General features: G+C 39.3%; 1 pseudogene; it reads left to right on the top strand.

Moving 5' to 3' along the window:
- The first annotated feature begins 20865 nt into the window (after positions 1-20865).
- Positions 20866-21958, top strand: LOC123807875 (annotated as a pseudogene).
- The last annotated feature ends 4156 nt before the right edge of the window (positions 21959-26114 follow it).

The following is a 26114-nucleotide window of genomic DNA, read 5'->3' as shown; positions in this document are numbered from 1 at the left end:
TCCTTCCTTACAACTAAGAACTAACTGATACACCCTTTATATGTAATGCTCCAATGAAGGAAATTTTAAAAATGAAAGGGATCTTGTCCTCATGGGGCTAATATAGCACAATGGAGAGAGAAAAAAAATGACCACAATATACAGTAGACTCTAAGAGGGTAGAAGAGTGTTGTAGATAAGAGCAAGCCCTTTGCAGCCATACTGCCGGGGGTTCAAATCCTAGCCCCACCATTATTAACTTTGCTTCCCTGGACATGTTATTTAACTTCTGGGTGCCTCAGCAATTTTATCTGTAAAATGGGGATAATAATATGACTCTCCTCTAGAGTTTTATGGTGGAGAGTCCTGATTGTCTCCCCACATCCATTCTTTCCTTTCTGGGTATATGGCTGATCAATTAAATATTATATTTCCAACCTCCCTTAACTAACTTGATGCAACTATGTGACTAAGTGTTAACCAATGGAATGAGAGCAGAAGCAATGTGTACAATGCTGTATTCACTTGGCTAAAAGGAAATTCTCTTATCCTGGACCTATATACTCTTTCATCACTTTCCTCCCAGCTGTTTCAAAATGGTAAGTATGAGTGATGAATGGCGGTGGTGAAGCTTAGTGCTGAGGATGGCAGAGCCATCCTGCTAGCCTGGATCTGTGGATAACTCTGGGGGACAGCACAACCCATTTACCATCATTGCATTGTTGTAGGAGAAATCAATGTATTAGTCAAGGCCCAGATTAAGCAACTCACCCATGCATGGCAACACTCAAAGTGTCAGAATTAGGAATTAAACCCAGGTGTGTCTGCCAAGAGTTTCAAAATACAAGTATGTTTTATTTAAATGAGTTGTACATTTACATAAAAATAATGAGGCCCTGATCAATATTATCATCCCTGAGAATTTACATTTGTTAGATCCCCTGAAGGTCAGGAGAGGGCCTTTCTACCCTGGGTGGCATTGTCTCTAAAGTTGGGTCCCAGCTTAGAGAAGGAGTTTAAGCCTCACTGAAGAGACTTCCTGTGAGGTCCATTAAGGTAGGAAGAGAGTGCAGGCAAAAGGACCAAGGGGCTTGGAGCCCAGAGACTGGCTGTCTGTCCCTCTAGGGACATAAAGAACAGGTGAGACACAGTGATAACTGGGAAAGACAGAAGGATAAGAAGTATCAGCCACATCAAGGAATTTCAGATCTAGCACAAAGACTATTTTAACCTTTACCTCAATAGTATGTACATATTTACTTTTCCCTTCCATTTTAACAGTAAATGAGATCTCCATATCACCTCCTTGGGGGAGGCTAATTTTTTTATGTTAACAGCTCACATTACTTCACTATATTCTGCTTGCAAAGGATTTAGTCATTTAATGGTTCATTTGCTCTGATTGACTATTTAATACCTATACAGACAGCTTGTCCGGGCTTCATTGCATATGGATCTAAGCTAACTTGATTGACAGCTCTGCTATACCACAGTAGTAGGGGAAGTCTAGGATTGCAAGGGAAGGGCAGGGGAACCAGGGTTTATTGAGCACTCACTATGCATTTGACATTTTAAGCATATAATTTTCTTTCCTTCTACTAACTCATGACATTTTACCATCCCAGTTTTTAGAGATGAGAAACCTGAAGTTTAAAGAGGTTACGTAACTTATCCAAGATTACAAATTTAGCAAGTAGAAGAACTAGTGTTCAAGCTTCACTCCCTCTGACGCCAAAGTCTACGCACTTGCCACTACACTCTAAGCACACACCTGTGAGGAAGTTGCCATTCAGACTGAACTGAATTTCCTCTGTAACACGGGGATCATAAAGATCCTAACCGTGTGTAACTGGGTAAAATGAAATAAATGTACACCTAGCACAGTGTCTGGCAACAGCAGATGTTGACTGTGCTTAAAAACACACACATTTTCTGTATGTAACCATGAAATGAACAGTTTTAATGGCATTTCACTTTGCACCAAAACCAGAGATCTATGAAACTGACTTGTCAGTTTGGTCAGCTTCCCCAAGCTGTGAGTGGGCAATTGGGCTAATTGCTTTGTTTTGGTAGTAAGTGAAAAAGTATAATATTAAGCCCTGGCTGATGTAGCTCAGTGGATCAAGTGTGGGCTGCAAACTAAAGGGTCGCTGATTCAATTCCCAGTCAGGACACATGCCGGGGTTGTGAGCCAGGTCCCCAGTGGGGGCCACGTGAGAGGCAACCACATATTGATGTTCCTCTTCCTCTTTTTCTCCCTCCTTTCTCCTCTCTCTAAAAATAAATAAAAGTCTTTAAAAAAGAATTATCATATTAAGACAAAAAATAATGTGGCAATCGACTTTTCTTGGTTGTTCCAGAAGTTAAAAATAAAGCAAGTGAGTGGAAGTGACAGAAAGGCAGACTCCAACAATATTTAAAAAGAAAACTCCAGTTGTCAGATGTCCCCTAAAGAAGATCACCAAATGTGTCCAGGCTGACTGCGGGACCACCTGACAATTGTGGTATGTGACATCTTCCTGTCCTGGGCAAGTTTCCATGGCTTTTCTGTAGGTTGGGAGAAGAATTTGATTTCCTTCCTACGTAATTTCAGGACATCTCAACCTTGAAATGTATATGAATTATGCTTGATTGAAGACCGTTTTTTTTTCATTGCAAAAGCCACTTTCCCATTTGTCATTCCCTGCACCTTATGAGGGAGGAACCGTGTTGAGCATCTGCTCCCAGATCTCTGTCCTGTCCTCCAGCTACGAAGAACACCCCCGTTCCTGTGGGGGCGGGAGGCTTGGCTCTCTTTTTAGAAATTCCCTTCTGTGCTGTGTTAATCACACCCTCCATACATTTTACATCTTATTTTTAGGAGCAAAGTATAAAGAGTCCTAGCACCAACAGCAGTTTCTGTGGCAACCTGCATCGCCCCCTTGCTTGTCCAGCTGTGCAGAATTAAATTCTGAAAGAGGTCATGTTACATCATGTAAAGAAGATCCTCAGTGAAGGTGCTTTTTAAATGAAGGTTTTCTTCTAAGTTAAGTGGAAACTAGCTGGGAATTAGGTTGAGGGTGGTGAATAAAATAAACAGAACCTTAGAACTAGACCTATTATAAAGTCCCAGGTGTTCACAGTCATGCCCTAATTGCCCTGATTTTTTTCCCATAGGGCATGATTTCAGACACAAAAATAGCATTTAGACCAATGAAAACTAGGTTTGAATATATCAGAGGAGTTTGTTGATAAATTCTTCTTCTACCTCCTTCCCTCATAGTGTCTTCCGGCATAGCCTCCCAAGCTGGACTACATTATAAACAGACATGCTATTGGTGTTTATCTTGGCTAGCTCTCTTAAGGCAACTATTGCAGCTCCCAGGAGGCTTTTACTAAATTCTCCCTTCCTGGCTGTCAAAACAGGCAGAGTCTTCTTGGGCCAGGCAGAGGGGTGGGGTTGTAAAAGCAGCAGCCTGTGAGTGTGACTTGGGGACACAAAAAAATCACTAGCCCAAAGTAACCTCCTCCAAGGCCATGTCATGTCCCATATTATCATAACCACTGTCTTTTGTTAAGTCATCTGCTTCCACTTCTGGGAATAATGGTATTTTATGATCAAATTTATATATTATATTCTGCTAACTTCTAGGAAAACATGAGGTGGCCCATAATAAAAAATACATTTCTCCTAAGACCAATAGTATAAAGGCCACAGAAAAGAATAAATGCCCCAAACCTAAACTGTACTTACCATTAATTGAGCTCCAAGTTTCCTGAAGCCAGTCGAATGAAATTTTTATTATGACTCATTATATGATTATCACCTGTTAAAAGACACCAGTTTTCAGGTATCACTTTTCTCATACTAAATTCTTAAAAGCAATCCTTGCATATAAGAAACAGAGAAATGAACTTTTTTCAACAACTACTTAAGAAAATATGCAAAATCATTCTCCACATGGCCATTTATTGTATTAACCTTTGATGAAATCTGAGGTTATAGCCTCAAAATAAAACTCACTGAAGCCAACAATGTAATGCTTTGAAACATTTAACAGCCACTTCTGGTCAAGATGGCAGCATAGGTAAACACAGCTCGTCTCCTCACACAACCATAACTAAATATAGAACAACCATCACTCAGAACCATGAGAAATCAAACTAAATGGAAGTCTGACAACTACAAAATTAAAGAAACCACATCCAGACTGGTAGGAGGGGTGGAGACACGGAATGGGCTGGTCCCACATCCATGTGTGGTGGATAAAAATTCAAGAGGGATATGTCAGGAGTGAGGAATCCCAGCTTAACACCAGGGCCCCAGCCCAGGATTCCAGTGCTAGGAAGATAAACCCTCATCACTTCTGGCTGCAAAACCCAGCAGAGATTGAGTTGGTAAAAGAAACTTTTGGAGTCCCTTTCAGTTCCTCTTAAAGAATCCACACATGGACTTAATCAGACTCACTCCTTCTGAGCTCCAGTACTGGGGTAGCAGCTTTAAAGGCACCAGTGGCATACAGAAAGAAGTGAAGTATCTGTCATCAAGGTTAGAGCTGGGGGACAGTCTTCTCCCAGACAGAAAAGCAGGCCATTGTCCCTTTTCTAAACCCACCCTCAACAGAGCCGCAGAGCCAGCAGGCTATTGCCATACCTAAGACTCTATCAACCTGGCTAACACTGTTTGCCTGCCTTGGCCATCCCCAGAGACTGTCCTACCCAACTTACAGGCTCACCCAAGCTGCTTTTTCCATATGAATGGCTGGCCTTGGCTCATGCTTCACAACTTCCTAAATCCTCTCAAACAAGTAAGTCCCCAACCCCTGTACCTCTTGCTACGTGGTCCCAGACCTACCACTAGCAGCAGCCAGCCTAGATTCAGTTTGGCTTCACCTGGGAATCTCTAAAGCCAGCACAAGTAGCAACTATCTCAGATTGCTTTATAGCCCAGGCAGGGTGGCCCCAGGCAGAACACAGGTAGGGACTGACCTTGGCCTGCACCATCCAGGAAACCCCAGAGCCTGCACACCCAGTGGACAGCTATAGACCACGTGGGAGCACCACTACCCTGCCTGTGCACAGCTGATCATGGAGGGTGGAGGTTGGTGGTCTGTGGTCACAGCCAGTCCTTCCTGCTGACTGGCTTAGGTAAAACCCTCCCATTGATCTGCCAACAACAACCAAGGCTCAACTACAAGAGGAGAGTGTACTCAGCCCACATGAAGGGCAGTTTGGGTGACAGGCAACGCTGTGCCACTGGACCCTATAGGATACCTACTATATTACGCCATACTACCAAGACATGGAGTCAAAGCAGCTCTATCTAATATGTAGGTAGCAAACACAAGGCCCACGGGCCAAATCCGGCCCTCCACCTTGTTTTACCCACCCCAGCACCTTGTTTCTACCCAGTGGCAGTGATGAGCACTCACTTAACTGTTAAGGAGTAACTACTCCTTATACAGTCCTAAAATTTATACAGTCCTAAAATTACACTTGGCCCTTCGAAGGCAACCTCAAGGCTGATGTGGCCCCTGGTGAAAATGAGTTTGACACCCCTGATCTAATACATAGAAACAAACACAGGGAAGCTGTCAAAATGAAGAAACAAACAAACATGGCCCAAATAAAAGAACAGATCAAAACTCCAGGAAAAGAGCTAAATGAAACGGAGCTAAGCAATCTATCAGATGCAGAGCTCAAAGCACTGGTTGTAAGGATGCTCAAGGAACTTAATGAGGACCTCAATAGCATAAAAAAGCTCCAGTCAGAAACAAAGGATACACTAATTAAAATAAAGAGAAAATTGCAGGGAAATAACAGTATAACGAATGAAGCCAAGAATCAAGTCAATGATTTGAAACATAAGGAAGAAAAAAACAACCAATCAGAACAAGAAGAAAAACATTTAAAAAATAAGGATAGTATAAGCAACCTCTGGGACAACTTCAAGAGGCCCAACATTCTCATCATAAGGATGCCAGAAGGAGAAGAGAAAGAGCAAGGAATTGGAAATCTATCTGAAAAAAAAAATGAAAGAATACTTCCCTAATTTGGTGAAGGAAATCGATATGCAAGTCCAGGAAGCACAGAGAGTCCCAAACAAGATGAATGCAAAGAGGCTCACTCCAAGAGATATCATAATTAAAATGCCAAAAGTTAAAGATAAAGAGAGAATCTTAAAATCAACAAGGGAAAAGAAGTTAGTTACCTACTGAGGAGTTCCCATAAGACTGTCAGTTGATTTCTCAAAAGAAACTTTGCAGGCTAGAAGGGACTGGAAAGAAATATTCCAAGTCATGGAAAGCAGGGACCTACAGCCAAGATTGTTCTACCCTGCAAAGCTATCATTTAGAATCTCAGGGCAGATAAAGAGCTTCCCAGACAAGAAAAAAACTGAGTGAGTTCATCATTATCAAACCCTTATTATATGAAATGTTAAAGGGGTTTATTTAAGTAAAAGAAAAAGATCAAGCTATAAACAATAAGATAGCAACAAATACATACCTATCAACAATTGAATCTAAAAAACAAGGCAATTAAGAAGAACAGAGACTGAATGATGGATACAGAGAGCGTTTTGATGGTTGCCAGACTGGGAGGTGGGTTTGGGGAAATGGGTGAAGAGAACAAGGGATTAAGAAGTACAAATAGGTAGTTACAGAATAGCCATGGCGATGTGAAGTACAATATAGGAAATGGAGTAGCCAAAGAACCTATGCATGACCCATGGACAGGAACAATGGTGTGGGGATTGCCTGAGGGAGTGGGGGTGCTGGTGGAGGGGTGCAAAAGGGGAAGGATTGGGACAACTGTAATAGCATAATCAATAAAATATAATTAAAAAATAAAACACTTAACAGACACAAATGCATTAACTCAATCTATATAAGCAGATTAGCTCCAGGAACCTCTGGAGAAGAAGGGGCTCTAAGGGAATATGACATACAGAGGTAGGTTTTGATAGGAACAAGTGGCAATGAAAGCCAACCCAAGGGGTGAGCTGAGATACAGCAGGGTTGAGGCTGGCAACTGGGCATGGGAAACTGATCATGTTAAAGAAAGGAAAAAGGTAACTAGAAACAGGGAAGGTGGATGGAAAGAGGAAGCAAGAGGGGTCAAAGAAATTATACTTGCTTGGTAATTTTGCCCAAGGCCATCCTTAGAACATGCAACTCTTTAATGACAAAATTTGACAGTTGCCAGCAGAGGGACAACCGCCCTCACTCAAGGAATTTCCATTTTGGTTCTATTCTGCATTAAAAAAAAATTGTGGGTAAAACATGCCTCTGAAAGTGGTAAATGAAAACTGTTGTCGCAAAATTGCTGACACAGGAACATTGTCCCACAGCTTCTTGATTAACCTTCGTTTCATTGGGAGTTTGAAAGTAGAGTTTTTGGGGTTGTTTGTTTGTTTGTTTGTTTGTTTCAGAAGGTAATCTAAATTCAGAAACAAATAAACTGAAACTCTCCAAAACACATGAAAAGTGAGCTCAAGTCACTTCCACACTGCAATGTCGTGATTTTTCAAGCAGAATTTGCTGGGGGCCAGAAAATGTTAGAACTGGTTTCAAAAAAATAACATAAATTAAATACTGACTTCAAGGGACATGGAATTGATTTTTAAAACTTGGACTAAATTTTCCATCTACCCCTAAATTGTGATAATGATAAAATATCAGCAAAACAGATTTAGCTTATAACATGAGACATTTATTTTCTGTCCCCTTGCTTTCAAAGACAGCTGATTCTAGGAGTAGACAACCTAAGTATCATAATAACTGTAGAAATAATTTTATGACCAACAGTTGGCACATTGTTACACATATGTGTCTATATTTGTGCATTAAGAGAAAATGGTGGGGTGAATGGAGGGGGTTTTATTCTTGAATTTTTGTCTCTCTATTAGATGTAAATTAATCAACATTAGGGGAACACATTTCATCCACCTTAGCATTCTCGTTACCTACCACAATGCCTTATAAGTGATTCTTAGGGCATATTTATTGAATGAACTGATAAGACCAACTGTTCAAAGTATAACCTCTAACACTCAGTAAAAATTTACCCTGACACTGGATTTAATGTGTTACTCTGTCACTAATCTCATGTCAGCATCCTGTTATTTGGCTGTGTAGACAATTAGGGAGTTTGTGTAATCTTTTCTGGTAGAAGTGATTGAGACTGGGAAGATGACATCAAAGCAGGTACTGGTATTAGAAGGAAGTCTAGTCAAGTGTCCCTGAGAAAAGGCATGACCGAGACAAGAGTGAGCATCAAGAATGCTAGCATGCTCCTTCAAACAGCACAGAAGCAGAGTAATCCCAGAAAAGCTCAAAAAATGAAGACTTCCTCACAATTTCTGCCCTTGAGCAATCCCAGAAGATATTTCTCCTTATCATTGGAATCATGGTTTCTTTGTATTTCTCCAGTGGTAAGAGCTCCATAAGATATTTAAGCATATAATTTTTTAATTAAAATGTAAGGCAATAATAATAAGACAGTCTGTACCAATTAAATGATTTCCTACCACTTGATCCCACTTAATTGAACTTGGCCTGTGTTTTTGGTAGAACTGACTTTTATAACACTCCCACCTCTCCTAGAGCCATCCTGCTCTGAGAATATTCTACCAAGGGCTCTGCCTTTTTAGCTGGAATGATTACTGATTCTCTTAGCTTACTAGAAACTACTTGGAATTTTGCACACAGAATTTTTTGAAATTAAAGTTCTTCCCCTTTCCTGGAAAATTTTACCCATACTAAAATCACTTCTGCTGTTTCTCTCCTGAAATTCTCTTCTTTTTTAACTAAATGCCCTGAAGTTCCTAACAATTCCAGGCTTAACGCATCTTACCTGATGAATATTGACATATTTAGTGGAAGACTGTAGCCCACTCACATTTATTTTAACCACCAGTGTATTTAGTCATATTCCTGGCTTGTTATATTAAATTCTCTTTTTCATGATTTTCTATTTACCGTTGTTCCTCCTTCATTCCTGACTTGTAGTGAAGGACCTGGTTTCTTTCTCTTTCCCTCTACAACAAGGGTACTTTCTCTGTTATGGGTCAGGTAATAGATATTTTAGACTCTGTAGGCCATATGGCTCTGTCACAACTCAATTCTCATGCTCTACTGTGGAAGCAGCCAGAGATCATACATAAATCAATAAATATGACCATGTTTCTATAAAACTTTGTTTACAAAACAAGCAGCCGGCCAAATTTGGCCTGTAGCCATAATTTACCAAATCCTTGTAGAGGATTAGAAATTTTATATTCTTTCTTTTTTAAACAAACATTCCTTTCATTAATAGAATATGCATCAACTTTTTAAAAAAAGATTTCATTTATTTGCCTTTAGAGAGAGGAGAAGGGAGGGAGAAAGAGGGAGAAAAACACACATGTGTGATCAGTTGCCTCTCATAAGCCCCCAACTGCCGGCAACTCAGCCATGCGCCCTGACCGGAATGAAACCAGTGGCCTTTCATTTCACAGGCCGGCAGTCAGTTCACTGATCCACACCAGGCAGGGATGCATTCTACTTCTGTGCCAGGTAATCTAAACAACATGACAATATAATTTAGTTTTCTGATTATATATGAGCAGTTAGCCACTGCTTTGACACCACCACAGTATCAGGACTCAGGATTCTATCTTACTGGTCCTCATTGCTAGGGCGTCACCTGTTCCTACCTCTTCATTTACATTTCAGCCCTTAGAGGGGGGGAGGGGAACCAAAGGGCCGCTTCTCTTTAGGGACACAACTTGGAAGATACACACATCACTTTCCCCAGGTGCCTTTTATCAGAAGTTCATCGTAGGTTACACCTGGCTTATAAGGGAGCCTGGGACAGTAGACAAAATGGGGGCCCATGTACCCAACTACAAATCTTACAACTTATAAGATGGGGAGGATAGATACTGGGAAGCATCTGGCAGACTCTGTGACAACTAAAGCTTTTAATTTTCTGATTTGCTTCAAGAATTAAATAGAAGCTGTAACCCCTCTTCCAATCAAAACAAAACCTTTAACATATTAATTTAGCACATTTAAAATCCAGTTATGTTTTTACTGCTGTTCTCCTTAGATTCATGTCCTTCTAACAGTCATACAAGTTTCTGGTGCTCCGCACCCCTGATTTAATACACGTGACTGCTTTACTAGTGGTCATTGTCTAAGACCTGACCTCCAAACTTTCAGGACAATTATTCTACATGTATCTCACCTTTTTTTTTTTTTTGGAGAAAGAACAACAGCATATAGGAAAGACTCAATATTTTTTCTTAGAAAGACCTGGGTTTTAATTACTGTAATTTACATAAGAGTTTTTGCTTAGTGGTAGACAGCATGATGCAATGAGATATGTACCACTGTGGCATGGCACTGAGTGAGGCAACGGCCCTCCACAGACATGTCAGTGAATTAATTCCCTGCTGTTAGAACAGTTCTGGGAACCTTGCTCATCATCCCCCTTTATGACTAATTTTCCTTTCGTACGTATGGGTGTCTGACACAGTGTTTACATTCACATTGGGAAGAAAAGCCAAAATTATTTGGCTTGCAATCAAAAACTACCTCTATTTTTGTTTTGCAGTGCTCTCATTCAATGCATTTGAATAAGTTTTTAACAATGCATGATTCTGAGTCAGAGGAACTACAGAAAAGCTGGGATGACACACACCTATTACAGGGTATAAAGGGATGAGACGTCATCTGTTGTTTGCCACGGTAACAATTCTTAAATTAATGCCCTTTCTCCTTTGCAATACAATTATTCCAATTATAGCAGCTAGGCACACACAGCTTGGCATAATTTTGTGTTTGCCTTCAAGAAGTTTTTTTTAAAGATTTTATTTATTTAAGACACGTGAAATGATGTTCAATATTGCTAGCTATCAGAGAGAGGCAAATTAAAACCACAATGAGATACCACTTCAAATCAGTCAGAATGGCCATCATAAACAAAGCAACAAACAACAAGTGTTGGAGAGGTTGTGGAGAAAAGGGGTCCCTAGTGCACTGTTGGTGGGACTGCAGACTGGTACAACCACTATGGAAAGCAGTATGGAACTTCCTCAGAAAACTAATAATGGATCTGCCTTTTGACCCTGCAATTCTACTGCTGGGACTCTATCCTAAGAATACTAAAACACCAATCCAAAAGAACCTATGCACCCCAATGTTAATAGCAGCACATTTTACAATAGCTAGATGTTGGAAGCAACCAAGATGCCCATCAGTAAATGAATGGATGAAAAAACTATGGTACATTTACACAATGGAATTCTATGCAGCAGAAAGAAAGAAGGAGCTCCTACCCTTTGCAACAGCTTGGATGGAGCTGGAAAGCATTATGCTAAGCGAAACAAGCCAGGCAGTGAAAGACAAATACCATATGATCTCACCTTTAACAGGATCCTAAACAACAAAACAAAGAAACAAGCAAAATATAACCAAAGACATTGAAATAGAGGACAGGCTGACAGTGACCACAGGGGAGAGAAGAGGGAATTTCAGGGGACAATGGGAAGGGTTCACGGGAACAAATTTAAAGGACACATGGACAAAAGCTAGGGGGAGGGTGGTAATGGGAGGGAAGTGGGGAGGGTTGGGGAGGGCTGGATTGGGAGTAAAAGGGAGAAAACTGTACTTGAACAATGATTAAAAGAAAATTTTAAAAAATGTATTTATTTATTTTTAGAGAGGGAAGAGAGAGAGAGAGAGAGACATCAATGTACAGTTGCTGGGGGTCATGGCCTGCAACCCAGACATGTGCCCTGACTGGGAATTGAACCTGCGATGCCTGGTTCACAGCCCGTGTTCAATCCACTGAGCTACACCAGCCAGGGTTGCCTTTAAGAAGTTTTAAATCTGAAGTCATACTTGAGTTAATCTCCAAGTTCTTTCTCACTCAGATTTTATCAGCTTTCTTTAGTGTTCCAGCTTTGGAAAGCTTCTCCCCTATACAGCCATTAGATGTTTGTAGTTCATTGGGCAGAGAGATCTTGATGCAAACAGAGGCAAACAAGAAATGCAATATTGTTTTCTTTAAAGGCTGAAATAATCTTTTTTTGCCTGCTGTCCTCCTGCTCTTTGGCCTACAATACTGAACCAACAATGAAACAAACTAAAATTTAAAAGCATTTAAGTATATTAGTTTTTTCATAAGTAAAAAGGTAATTTGAGCTCTCTTATTTAAGTCTGGTTGAGTAGCCCTATATCAGAGACAAACCAGTATATTTAAATTACCTGCCGTTTCTTTCTGTTGCTTGAGGTAGAGTCTGAATTTAAAGTTGCTGAAACTGAAAGACTGTTATCTGGGAGTCCATAACTAATTTTCATGTGTTAGAGTGAAAATTGGGGTCTTCCATAGATAAGCCCTTGTTAGGTTTTGCATTGTAGAGAGTTGTAAAACAAATTACCCCACATTAATTTTGGGAAATCCCTGAACCACTGAAATGACACAAACAGATGCCTCAGGCGGAGATGTCTTTATTTACTTTAGAAATAGGAATTGTATACGTCTTTAGCAAGACTCTGTCCTTGCAGAAAAATGTCTTTTTTCTAAATATGTGTTTGGACTGTACTGAATGTGTCCTGAAAGTGTAGTTATTAAGAACTGAATAACCCCTGGCTGGCGTAGCTCAGTGGATTGAGCACGGGCTGGGAACCAAAGTGTCCCAGGTTCAATTCCCAGCCAGGGTACATTCCTGGGTTGCAGGCCATAACCGCCAGCAACCGCACATTGATGTCTCTCTCTCTCTCTCTCTCTCTCTCTCTCTCTCTCTCTCTCTCTCTCTCTCTCTCTCCCCCCACTTTCCCTCCCTAAAAAAAATAAATAAATAAAATCTTTAAAAAAAAAAAAAGAACTGAATAACCTAAACTTTGGTTAATATGTTGCCCAGTAATTACTGTGATTGCCTTGCAGTAGAAAGGGTGGGTATACAGACCACACTGAGTTTTCTACCTGTCAGTCAGACTAAAGCGGAAGAAAGAAAAGTGGGCATTTGACTAAGGGAAGGAGATCTCTCTCTCTCTCTCTCTGTCTCTCTCTCTCTCTCTCTCCCCCTCTCTCTGGCTGAGAGAAATTGGAAACTAGGCTCTTGGAAGAAAGAACATGGGATTTGCTATTTGTGGGCATAAGCAGGTGCCTGCCTTATGGTGATAGATTAGCAGAAATGACTTGTATGGGACCTCTGTGAAGGGGTATGGGGCATGGTCTATGGGCTCTACTTAACTTTTTTAGCCAAGAATTTCTTAAGCTTATTCAAATAAGGAACCCCTATGTCATATAACACTTTTCAATATGCCATAAAATACTTTTCTAAAGAATATATACTAGAAGAAATGGGGTTAGCCAGACTTCCTCCTAGCATGTATTAGAATCACCCAGATGGCTTGTTGGAACACAAATTGCTGGCCCCATTCCCAAAGTTTCAGCTTCAGCAAGTCTGGGGTGGCCCTGGAAGATTTGCATTTATAACAAGTTCTGGGAGGCATGCTGGTGCAGGACCACATTTTTAGAATGAATCACCAACTAAAATAGTCTGTGTTTTTCTTTCTCTTTCTGGAGTAACACAAATCAAATCAAGTAGTCATTGAAATAAAGACCAAATATGAAAAGCCCACAGCTAACATTATGCTCAATGACGAAAAACTAAAAGCTTTCCAACTAAGATTAGAAACAAGGTAAGGATGCCCATTCCTGACACTTCTGTTCAACATAGTACCAGAAGTTCTAGCCAGAGCAATTAGGCAAGAAAAAGAAAAGACAGCCAAATCATAAAGGAAGAAGTAAAATTGTCCTTGTGTACAGATGACATGATCTTATACATAGAGAACTCTAAACTGTTATAAACTAATAAACTAATTCAGTAAAATTGCAGGATACAAAATCAATATACAAAATACATTTGTGCTTTTACACACTAACAACAAAAAATCTAAAAAGGAAATTAAGGAAAAGAAATCTCATTTAAAATGCACCAGAAAGAATAAAATATTTACGAATAAATTTAATCAATGAGGTGGAAGACTTGTATAGTGAAACTACAGAACAATAATGAAAGAAATGAAGGACACAAATGCTGAGACATCCTGTATTCATGGGTTGGAAGACTTAATATTGTTAAAATGTCCATACAATTTAAAGCAATCTGCAGATTCATTGTAGTCCCTATCAAAATCCCATTGGCATTTTTTTACAGAAAAAGAGAAAATAATTCTACTACTCCTATGGAACCACCAAAAGCTATAAATAGCCAAATTAATCTTCAGAGAGAACAAAATCAGAGCCATCACACTTTCTGATTTCAAAATATAAATTCAAACCTAATAATCAAAACAATATAGTAGCATAAAAACAGACTTATAGACCAATGAAACATAATAGAGAGCCCAGAAATAAATATATGCATATATGGTCAATTGAACTTCAACAAGAGTGCTAAGAATATGCAATGAGGAAAGGATAGTCTCTTCAACAAATGGTTTTGGAAAAACCAGATATCCACATTCAAAACAATGAAATTAGACTCTTATCTCACACCACACAAAAATCAACTCAAATGGAATCAAGATTTCAGTGTAAGATCCGAAACTGTAAAACTTATCAAAGAAAACATGGGGAAAATTCATGACTTTGGTCTATGCAATCATTTCATGAAAACAAAACCAAAAATAAACAAATGGGACTACATCAAATGGAAAAAGCTTCTGTGTAGCAAAGGAAACAAGAACAAAGTGACAGGCAATGTATGGAATGGGAGAAAATATTTACAAACCACATATCTGATAAGGGGTTAATCTCTAAAATATATAAGGAACTCAATGGTAAAACAAAACAAAACAAAACAAAAACAAAAACACATACCAAAAAATCCCAAATACCCCAATTTTTAAAAATGGACTAAGGGCTTGAATAGACATTTCTCCAAAGAAAGACATGTAAATGACTAGCTATATAAAAAATACTTAATGTAATTTATCATCAAGGAAATACAAACCAAAACCACAGTGAGATATCACCTCATATCTGTTGGGGCAGTTATTACTGCAATAACAAAAGACAACAAGTGTTGGCAAGGATGTGGATTTTGAACCCTTATACACTGTTGATGAGGATACAAAATGATGCAGCCACTATGGAAAACAGTATGGAGACACTCAAAAAATTAAAAATAAAATTATCATTATTGTCCATCAATCCTACTTCTGGGAATTTATCCAAAAGAATTGAAATCAGGATACTGAAGAGATATTAGCACTTCCATGTTCATTGCAGCACTGTTTGCAAGAGTGGAGATATGGAAACAACCTAACTGTCCATCAGCAGATGAAAGGATAAAAAATATGTGATATATACACACAATGGAATGTTATGCAACCTTAAAAAAGAAGAAAATTCTGCAATAGGTGACAATATGGAGGAACCAGAGGACATTATGCTAAGTGACATAAGCCAGTCACAGACAACAAATACTGCAAGCCTCTACTTTCATTAAGTATCTAAAATAGTCCAATTCATGGAATCAAAGAGTAGAATGGTGGTTGCCAGAGACTGGGGAGAAGGAGAAATGGGGAAATGCTAATGAACAGCCATAAAGTTTCAGTTAAGCAAGATAAGCTTTAGAGATCTGCTGAACAACATAGCACCTGTTGTCAGGAATAATGTGTTGTACACTTAAAATTTTATTAAGAGGATAGATATTATTTTAATGTTCTTACCACAATAACATAAAACTAAAATAAAATATATAGTCATTGAAGTAATACCATGAGGGTTTGTTCTACCCTGGAAACCCCAAGGTACACTGATGAAGAAGATCTCAGAGACAAAGATTTAAAATAGTCACCCCTCAGTTACTGTAAGGTAATTTTTAAATTTAATAAGCATTTACTACATTATCCATGCTTGCTGGCTATTTTTGACCATTTTACAACTCAACAGAATTTTTTGTTTCAAGTATAAAATAGTTGAAAGGAGTTTTACTCATTAATATTAGCTATAGTAAATCCTCTGCTGTCTTGCCACTTCAAGAGCTGTTTGGGCATGCCAGTTTGTGTTATCACAGCAGTTCAACATCTAGTCAATTAAGTCTAAAGAAACCCAGTCAGTCATTAGGCAATTTGGAATGTAGAACAAAACACAACTGGTTTTGTTGATTGCTTTGGCTGAATTGATTAAATGCCTGAGAGAAAGAGAAGAAACACTTCAGTATGACAGCTTTACATTTCTGCTTTCCAGTAATTATAGTCTCTGTTGAGCCAGGAAAAACGGAAAATTCTGAATTGGTGTCTCATTTACAATATATTATTATCTTCACTATATTTACCTGAAATAGAGAATTAGCAAAAATAAAACCGAAGTACAGCAGCATAGATGAGCTGCCTGTCCCCACCCAGAGTTCATCCAGAGAAGTTAAATATGCACACAGCAACTATTTCAATATCTGTGGGGCAATTAGAAAGTGATAGGTTCACTTTCTAATTGGGCCTATCGGCCCACAAAATCAGATGTGCTTCACTCCTAGTTGCTTTAGGCATTTCTTCTTGGCACATCTGCTTCTTGTGATGAACTTCAAGAAAATGTCAAGGTCACTCATTCTGTGTTTCAAAGACTTAAGGAACAATTCATCTACCCATCTTCTTATAATGTGCATCTTAATGACTGTGGCAACCCTGAATTGTGCTGCTCAGATATGCACTGTGATGAGCATAACTGACTAAGGGCCTGGTAGCTGCCCCTCTGAAGGTACCACCCCATTTACACAGAGGTCACAGTTCCCACAGGTTGCTCTCTGTCAATGACTGAGCATGATGCAGGTACAAATGTGATCCTATTCCTGTGCAACATGATATTCCTTCATTGGGTAACTTGGCTGGAGGACTCCCCTCTGCCTTGGCTAAACTTCTCTTGGAACTGCCAACCTTCCTTCCCTCTCTGCTTCCAAGAGGTCAGATCTTTGTTTCCCTCCAAAGGCTCTTATTGTCTGTTCCTGCCCTCTTCCCCTTTATGTTTTACATCTGTTACCCTCTCTTGCACATCTCACTTCATCTTGGCATCTGTTTCTTTGAGGATCCAAACTCATAAGGACCATTATTTTTATACTATGTCATAAAGCAAAATCAAGGCAATCTGTGGTTTATGAATAAATTTTAAATGATGAAAAAATCATGCTGGACCTAGAGTAAACAAAAAAACCTGAAAGATTTCTTGTCAGGGTCACAAATTAGCTATAAAACCAGTTGATATTTTCTCTTATTTAAATTTATTTTCAATTAAATTTATTGGGGTGACATTAGTTAACAAGATCATACAGGTTTCAAGTGTAGATTTCTAGTATACCAGCTATGTGTATTGCACTGTGTGCCCACTGCCTAAAGTCAAACCATCTTCTGTCACTATATATTAAGCCCCTCTGTACAACCCACCCCTACCCCTGATATTTTCTGATGTTACTGCCTTTGTATTTTGCATGACAGAAATACCCACACTAGCACACTGCAATGATTTAAAATATCTAGTTTTTCCTAATATGCACCCTGTGTTATTCAAAGACTGATGCAGAGATATTGAAAACTATCTTTTATGTAAAATTTATAGTTTTTGGTTAACTAATACATTTTAGGTCATCTTGTTTCTGCGTAAAAGTTTTTCCTATTGGTAAATCATTATGGAAAGTATAGAATTATTTTTAACAAAATAAAAACCACCACCTAGTTCTAGCACCCAAAAATACTATGATAACCACAGTTACTATTTTAGTTTGCTTTTGTCTATATTTTTCTTATGTATATACACAGGTGAGACAATAATACATAAATTTAGTATCCTGCTTTTCCCCATGGTATTAATTTTTTATAGAGTACTTTTAATGGCTGCACAATATTCCATTGTGCATTATCCTATCATTCTATTATTCTATTATTTACTTAACTATTCCCTTATTCTTGGAATTCTGATAATTTCTAATTTCCTGGCTATTAAAAACAGATGGAACTGGAGAGCATTATCCTAAGTGAAATAAGCCACATGACAAAGGACAAATACCATATGATCTCACTGATGAGTGGAACCTAATCAACAAAACAAAGCAAGCAAAATATAATCAGAGACATTGAAATAAAGAACAAACTAACAGTAACCAGAGCTGGGGAGAGAGATAATGGGAGAAAACAGAGGAAGGGTTGTCAAGGAACATGTATAAAAGACACATGGACAAAGCCAAACAGGGATATGATTGAGGGTGGAAGGTGGGGGTCGGTAGGGTAGGGGGAAATGGTGGCGGGAAAATGGAGACAACTGTACTTGAACAATAATAAAAAGTAATAATAAAATAAAATAAAACAGCCTATAATGAATATCCTTGCTCATAAAACTTTAGTCTGCATTTTGGGATCTTTTTCCTTTGACATAGACCCCTAGGAGTCCTTCCTGGCTTCCTGATAAGGCCACAGCTTGAGAAGAATCAACAAGCTCACTCCTCACATGCACACAGCAGTTAGAACGGTATAGACCTAGTCGTCAGCAGACTCACTATCCTACTAACTAGCTGGGTGTCCTACACAAGTCTCTTTACCTCAGCATCCATGAGTATAAGATCAGGGATCTGAGTTAGATTATACTTATCATTGCACTCTTGTTCAATATTCCTTAAACATGTGTTTAGTGAACCTGGCTCCTATCCAGTGACATAATTTTTCTTATACCTTTAGGGCTATACAGACACAAAGGAATACCACTGTTAGTGGATCCTAGGATATTACTACATTTCTATCTTTATACCACAAAGAACACTCCACATTTTACAGGAATATGGTTGGTCCTGTGACTCTCCTCTTTGTAACACATAACTGATTATTGTCTGTGTGCTCTTAAATTAGTTTTGGCTTCTATTAAGTATTAAGAAGTATATAATAGTTATGTGAACCTGCTCACTGAGCCTTCTAATATTAACACAAAACAAGATATCATTCACTTGTTAGCTATGAAAATACCACATTTAAAATTTTTATTTGTGTTTCCTAAATTTATATCTGGCTAAATCTTCATATAAAGACTATTTTATATGTGCTTTTTTGAGCATGACCTTGTGCTAGGAACTGGATTACAAAGACATTATTTTTGATGTTGGGAAATTTAAACAACCCTTCTGAATCTCAGTGTCTGCCAGAGGCTGAGTGTCTCTCAATGGAGATCAGGGAAGAAGGGATATGAGGAATTCTGAGTTTGGAGAGTGCCACGCCCTCTTCCAACCATGTTTTTTTATAAGGTCCGAACGTGGAAAGAGGGAATTCAAGGAATCCATCTCCCTGGAAGAGAGCATGGCATACAAAGGGGGGCGGTAATTTTCCTGGGGATTGCTCTTAATAATTTCCTTGCTAATATTGATCATAGCCTTACTTTGTACCATGATTCCCATAAGAACAGGTCATGAGGAGAAAAAGTCTCGAAATGAGTCAACGATTAACTTTGAGGGAAATTCTGAAGGGACAACTAGTTCTCCCTAGACTATTGAATCATGCCCAAATTGTTTTAAACAAGGTGTTTATAAACCTGAGTAAGAAATTATCCCTGATTGGTCCCATAAAAGAATTCATGAATCAGTTACAACAGGCTGAATTATTGGCGGACTTTCCCACGCCTGTTCCATACCCATAGATACAAAGAGTCTTTCAAGAAAACAAGAAAAAAATTATATAGACCCCTACCCACAGCCCAGGGATACCCCTGGGTAGCATATTGGATTATTGGCAAATTATGGTAACCCCCAAGAGGAGCTAATAGTCTCCAGAGGGTTCCAGATCCCCCATTGCCTTATACAGGAGCATATAATGAGAATGGCATTAGAATGGTCAATAAGGATGGAGTCCAAGTGCCTTATAATAGTCTAAATTTCATGGAAAGGCTAGCTCGAAGCAGACCTCCCTGGTGTTTATTAACTAAGGAACAAAAAAGGTTTACTGTAGCTGGATTTCCTTTTTATCTCTCCTTACATGTTTGTTTTGGTGATTAAAAGGTGGTGGGATTGTTAGACACCTGTATCTCAGGTTTATTGATTTGCATAATTTCAATGAAGTTGTATAAAATAATTTCTTAACCAGAGAAGAAAATCCCCTCTAATAAAATAGCCCCTGAATGTCTAAAAGTTGTTGGAGTAACAGTCCTGCCTTTACCTTGAATAGGAATATATATCAAGTAGAATTAGACAGGCAAAGAAATAAGAAAAGCTGGTTAACTATTACAAACGACGTAGAAACAGTTACCAGGGAGTCAGATGACAAAGTCTGAGAACTTTAATAAATAATAAGACATTCAAACTCTGTATGTACAGCTATTTCTAATTGTCTGATTTATGGATCTCCTGGTCAAAATAATCTTTGTTTAATATAACTGAATCTATGGGAATTTTTGTATTTTTCCTGGTTACCTTTGTATTGATTTTTTTTCTGCTTCACCTAACCGCAAATGTTAATCACTGCTAAAAATGAAAGTATAAAAACCTGCTTGTACTTGCAATAAACAGAACAGAGCATCACTGCCCTCTAAGGCGTGCTGTCATCTATCTCCCATCGCCGACGCCTTACCCACCTTTCAGGAACCCCTGGACCTAGCTGCGGCCGGACCGCGGCAGGAGAGGCTGGAACCAGTACAACATTGTGCTCCTCCGAGAGGAGCTATGTGAAGGAAATGGGATTCCAGAAGATTTTCAGATAAAGTTTCAAGGCTTAGGATCTGCCGGAGAGAGAACATTTCAAGATCTGGATTTAAAGTGAGAAAACAGAACACTTTAATGTTTTACAGATTAAAAATAAGTCAGATACAGAATAAACAGGAATGATGCTTAATTAGGAAAGGCAAGTCTTAGCAAATGGCAGTGCAATAAGTAACCAAGTCTGTATGGAGACCAGCAGCTCGATCCCAGTTATTCACTTGGTAGGAGTCTGTGATGTGCTGGAAGTGAAATTTGCAGAGAATGGAGCAAATAACCAGTGATGCTGAGGAGGCCGTAGCCTCTGAAAACTCTGTCCACAAACTGTTGAAATTCCTGCCAGGAAAAGTTCTTGAAGAAGAAACAGTGGATATGGAGCCAGCCACCTAGAAGAATCTGTCACAGTTTGAGGCGCAGGCTTAGAAACATGAGTATGTTTGAGTCTCAACAAGAGTGGGAGCAGCTCCACAGAACCACACTTGAGATTCTAATGATTCTGCTTATGGATGAGCCACACCCTCTGAGAACCTGGTACCTATGTCAGTCATTCTCCCTCAGCCCTTCACCTGATGGGTCTGTCCCCCACCCCAGTCCCATCCGACCACACCTCTCCACAAGCTTTGGAGCCCCTCCACCTTCTGACATCCACTATCAGCAGCTCATGACTCTTCCATTACCTCCTCGTTTAGCTGTACCTCCCCCAGACCATTTCACCTGCTTTTCATCTCAGCCCAGCTATCTTTTCCCACCAAATGCTACAGTGGGACCCCCACCAGATATTTACATGAAGGCCTTTGAACCCTTTAACCACCAGCTGCCACCGTGGCAGCCAAGATTTGGGCACCCCACCCTCTACGAGAGTGAAACTGAATTTGAAGAGATCATGAAGTGAGACAAAGCAATGTCCAGCAATTCCATTTCCAAAGCAACATCTGAAGCCAGTGCAGCAGATGACAGTGACTTGAGGGAGATGCTGCTCACAGCCATTTCTGTTATCAAGCAGTCTCAGGCTATCAATGATGTGTGTTGCTGTGTCCTCATCTCCCCTTTTAAAAGCTGTCTTCATGGCATTGAAGCCAAGTCTTACAGTTTGGTGACAGCATGAGCTCTTCTAAAAAAAGACATCTATCCCAGGAGAGGTCACCTAGGTTCTGTAGCCAGGAGAACAGCAGGATGCACTGGGGCCCGCTTCATAGTGAAGATCAACATGACAATTATTTCCAAGAAAGGAACCAAAAGCATGACAGATACCACAGTAGAAAATGGGACCTGGACTACTGAGAAAGGAGTCTGGTTGAAAGAAAATGTTTTTAATGAACTTGCATCGCTTCACCTGCATCAGGACTAAAGGATGGAGGCCGTTCCTCTCCTTCTCCTTCGTCCAAACCCATGCCCCGACTTTAGACACCCAAGGAATACCTTCTGCCCCACAGGATTGAATATTTCCTGCATCCCTCCCAATCTCACACATCCTATTTGCCAGTGGAAAGAACTTATCAGACAGAATGTAAGGAAAAGAAAGGGAGGATTAGCTTAAAACTTAAAATGCATTTTTTAAATAGGCAAGACTAATATATAATAACCAGGAACATTTTATCACAATTGGGTAATAAAGCTATTTACAAAGCAGCAATTCAGCCCTACGTTAAGGGCCACTTGAAAAGATAAGGTAAAAAGGATACATCACCTATGTAATATTCTTCCCAAAAATGTTTACCTTGAACCTAATCATAGAGAAACAGGCAAATCCAGATGGCAGGATAATTCACAACTATCTTAGTCTTTTCAAAAATGCCGATATTATGAAAGACCAAGTTTATTTTTTGCCAAATTTATTTATTTAGATAGTAGTTACTAAGGCATTCACATTTATAAAAATTCGTGCTGTATGTTTTGTGTAATTTTCTAAATCATTATGGTATATTCCAATAAAATAGTTTTAAAAGACACCTGGCTAGTATGGTTCAGTGAAAGAGTCGGTCTACAAACAAAAGGGTTGCTGGTTCGATTCCCAGTCAGGGCACATGCTTGGATTGCAAGCCAGGTCCCCAGTAGTGGACACATGAGAGACAAGCACACATTGATGTTTCTCTTCCTCTCTTTCTTCCTCCCTTCCCTTCTCTCTTGAAATAAATAAAATATTTTAAATTAAAAAATTGTTTTAAAAGAATGACAACCAAGGAGACATAATAACTAATACCAAAGTCTGTCCAGGTAAAGTCCAACCACTGTTAATAAAAGGAGAATTGTTTGCATGACATCAGTGTAACCTGGCAGCCAAGGAAGTGGACTGGAATGCACATGTGTGAACAATGATGACTTCACTGTACTAGTCAGTGGGTGCTGTAGAGGCCGTTGAGTGAGCATGTTTACTCTGTGGCCATCACATTCAAAATGACTGAGTAGAGCAACAAATCTGCATCAAATTTTGCACCAAGTTTAAACATTCCTGTGTGGAAACTATTTGGATGATTCAGAAGACCACAGCTATGGGCAACTGGTGATTGGCATCATGACAATGTGCCTGCTCATGCATCACATCTCATGCAGAGTTCTTTGAAGAAACATCAAATCACCCAGGTGACTCAGCCCCTCTACAATCCAGATTTGGCACCCTGCAACTTCTGGCAAAACTAAAATCGTATTTGAAAGAGAAGAGATTTCAGTCTTTCCATGAGATTCAGGAAAATACGACAGGGAAGCTGGTGGCAATTGAGAGAACTGTGTGAGATCCCAAGGTGCCTACTTTGAAGGGGACAGAGACATTATTGTCCTATGTACAGTGTTTCTTGTGTCTTGTATCTTCTTCAATAAATGTCTCTATTTTTGGTATTATAGGGCTGGATACCTTCTGGACAGACATCATATAATATGTAGACTTTGAATTCTGATTTGAATAAACCAATTATAAATATTTGTGAAGTAATCATAAAAATTAGAACATTGACTAGGTCTCTGATGATATTTAGGAATTATTGATTAGTTTTAGATGTGATAATGTTACTGTGTATTTTAGAAAAAGAGTCCTTATTATTTAAAAATACACATCTAAATAATTTTAGATATTGTTTGAGATTAAAAAATCCATGTAGGGTAGAAATGGCAGCTAGGGGTATAAATTAAATAAACTGATAATGTGTGAAGTTATTGATTATTGATAATTGGTGAGACTTGTTGCAGAGTACATGGCGGTTCATTATATTATTCCCTCTACTTTTGTGCATGTTTGAAAATTTCCATAGTGGAAAATTTCTTTTATTAGCATGATTTAGATGAGTAGTCCATACGCAAAAGAAAGATGAACCCTAAGCTCTGTACGTCTATTGCTCAAGCAGCTTTCTTTATCTTCAGTTAACTCTCTGAAATTTCTGCCTGTGTGGGACAATTGTTTAAGTAAACCAGAACTTTAGGGCCAGACGTCCAGGTAAGATGTTCATGAATACCAATTATTCCAAGGCTTCTTTCAGATCAGACTGGGAAAATAAAACATGCTTTAACTTCTCTCAAGGGCTGGAGACCGTGACGCACAGGCTGAACTACAGGGAGTGCAGGAGCTGACACCCAGATTGGCGAACCTTACAGGACAGAGCCTTCCATTCCTTTCTGCAGAGTGTCAGGTCCAGACCTCAAATCTGTCTCTGAAATGCCTCCTACACTTGTTGAACAGCTGCTCAATCTCCAGTTAGCACCCAAGTAAAACATCATAATGTGGGTTGTTTTTTAAAGCTTGCTGCCCCAACTTTGTCATGCTGGCATCAGCACCATATGCCTAATGGTGTGGCAAATTGAGAAGAAAATGCTTCTATGACTGTGCTGCTGATTTTAAAAATAACATCTAATGAGCCAGCTGTGAATAGACAAAAAAGAGATTAATAATCATTTCCGAAGTTTATTTTATCCTGAACATTTCTCTATCTTTTCAGAGCTGTAATACAGATATCATAGAGATGGCCCATTTGACAGGTTCTATCTTAAATAAGCCACCTAGGAGATCACTGTCTTTATCAAAAGGTAGGAAAAATAATTTACCCCAGGTCAAATGGGAAGAACTAAAATAAATCATTATTTTAAAAAAATGACATACATCTGATAAGACAGTGTTGTCAGTTCATGGAGATACAGTGATTTGTCTCCCTGGAACTTGAAGTAAGGGAAATACATAAGGGAAATAAAGACCGACCTGAGCATTAAACCATGCAGTGAATATATAGCGACCAGAGCAGAGAATGTGAATTTGCTTAGACACCAAGGAGCTGTCAGGTCAGTAAGACTGAGCTGTGAGAGAATGAATATACTATGATGCCTAAAGAATGTGTTCATCAGAGATGTGTGGGAGGGGGTGATGTTGGCCCATCATAGAAATACAGGAAAACGAGTATCATTAAGGCAAGTGTTGGCTGTGCATGTGTAAATATTATTCAGAGAACAGGGATAGCTCTGAGTTACTCAAGTGTCATAGCAAGACCACCCCTCCTTGAGTCAGATGTATCCTCAGGCTATGGAAACTCACAAAGAGGTGGTAAACTGGAGTGCTGAACATCTAACCTGGCTCACAGATTGATATTTCTGGCTTGTATTGGTTTTCATTTTAATATTCAAATTAACTGGAAACATTTTCTTAAACATTTTTATGTTAGGTTCTCCATTTATTAGTTTTCTTGAAAAAGCTCACATTCTCACACGACAATGATCAGGTAAAACTATAAAGAGCTCCCCAGCTGGTGGCACCCTCCTGGCACCTTCACTCAGCTCTCCTACTTGCCTGGTCCCTGGAGGCATCTGCATCGGCCACCCCAGATTAATACCTTCAGCTGATCAATTGGTCTCACTTGCTGTGTTCTGAGTCCATGCTCATAGACTCTTCTGGACTAGATGCAACTAGACTTGTGTTGTTGGTCTTCCACAGAGAAAAAGTGAGCTGGTCATGCCAATGTGAGGACACCTACCTATGTGACAGTTTTGTGTTTCATAGTACAAAAAGAAAAGAAGCCAGCATTTTGATTTTACACACCAGTCTCCAGGAAGTCATCCCTTGAGAGATGGATCCACCCTTGGAATAACAACAAAACTGAGGGTCCATCTTCAAGGCTGAGGATCAAAACCCCATTGTTGCCAAACTCACAGTGGCATGCTCCCTGGTGTGGTGACTTGGGACTGAACTACCCAATGTCACCATATGGAACCTTTCACAGAACATTTTCCAATTTTTTTATCTTCACCCAAGAGCCCTTTATGCTTATTGACATGCCAAGTGACATGCTTATTGATTTTTAGAGAGTGAGGAGGAAGGGAGAGCTAGAGGGAGGGAAACATCGATGAGAGAGAGAAACATGGGTGGGTTGCCATTTCCTATGCCCCTGATCACAGACAAGACCTGCAACCTGGGCATGTGCCCTGTTTGGGAATCAAACCCACCACCTTTTGGTTTACAGAAGGA

Source organism: Phyllostomus hastatus, unplaced genomic scaffold (genome assembly GCF_019186645.2).
Source record: "Phyllostomus hastatus isolate PE091 unplaced genomic scaffold, TTU_PhHast_1.1 phas_scaffold_501, whole genome shotgun sequence".
Taxonomy (NCBI): Eukaryota; Metazoa; Chordata; class Mammalia; order Chiroptera; family Phyllostomidae; genus Phyllostomus; species Phyllostomus hastatus.
This window is presented reverse-complemented; position numbering and strand designations above follow the sequence as displayed.